We start from the raw sequence: 1,097 nt of genomic DNA, 5'->3' as shown, positions 1-1,097 counted from the left end.
TATAGAAATTCAAATAAATGATCCTCTTTCGCTCAAGACTTCATAATTCCTTCTCTCCCTCTCCTTTATGATCAACTAATTTACAAATTAAGACAATAAGAAGTTGTATGAACGAAAATGGGATAATCAAGCGGATGAGTGAATGCAAAGGAGGTTTCATGTTGGATTTAAGATTGGGAACGCTTCCCTGTTATCGACTGTTTCCATGGTAATAGATGAAAATTTCTTTACCCACAGAGCCGGCCTCTCGATTAGTTCATGCGCGTCACCGCTATTAAATTCTGATTGAACAGTTCCCATAAGCCTGAGCAATCTCCCCTATTATCTCTGTCGACATAAAAACTTATTATTTTGCTCCCACCAGGTGGTGTGCATGTTTTGTTTACGTCTCAGTTCATCAAATTCGGAACACTTGCTCCTTTGTTTTCTGGAGGGGGAAGACTCTTATAAGATGGCTACCATGTGGATATTAGCGTGCTCCAAAATTTAATAATTTAATTATAAATTGTAGTGGACAATCAAAACCACAAATTTGGGCATTGTTGCTCATTATTGGAATGTATGTTATAATTTGAATATCTGAAGTTAGTGATTTTGTACAGTGGTGAAGGTTATATAGCATTTGCTCCGATTTGTGGTAAGTGTTCAGCGTGTACTATGTGTTACTTCCACAGTTGAGAATATATTTCATTTAATTCAGGATAAAATGAATCATCATCATTAATATTGGCATGTACGTATGTTTTTTTTTTCATTTCCCGCTGATCGCCAAGGTTTAATTCCTAGGAAGTGATTGATTTTACTCCAATCGCTGAGTAATTAGAATTTGTGTTATTGTCCTAACCATGTAAAGCCACGGGTATGCTGTGGTAATTACTGGGGATCAAACCATCCTTTAAGAATCTTCTTCATCTGCGAGTTGGGTACTGGATCTCCCAAAAATATTTTGTTATTGAACGGTTCCAGAAGACGGAGAATGATTCGTTATTCAGGTACGTCAGAGTTCTTTGAAGGCGGATTCTTCTTTTCGTAATTCAAGTCCATAATCTTCAAATAGAACCACAAATATTTGCAATTCAATAATGTTGATATTCACG

The sequence above is a fragment of the Diachasma alloeum genome, unplaced genomic scaffold (genome assembly GCF_001412515.2).
Source record: "Diachasma alloeum isolate Michigan unplaced genomic scaffold, Dall2.0 Dall_scaffold_00872, whole genome shotgun sequence".
Taxonomy (NCBI): Eukaryota; Metazoa; Arthropoda; class Insecta; order Hymenoptera; family Braconidae; genus Diachasma; species Diachasma alloeum.
This window is presented reverse-complemented; position numbering follows the sequence as displayed.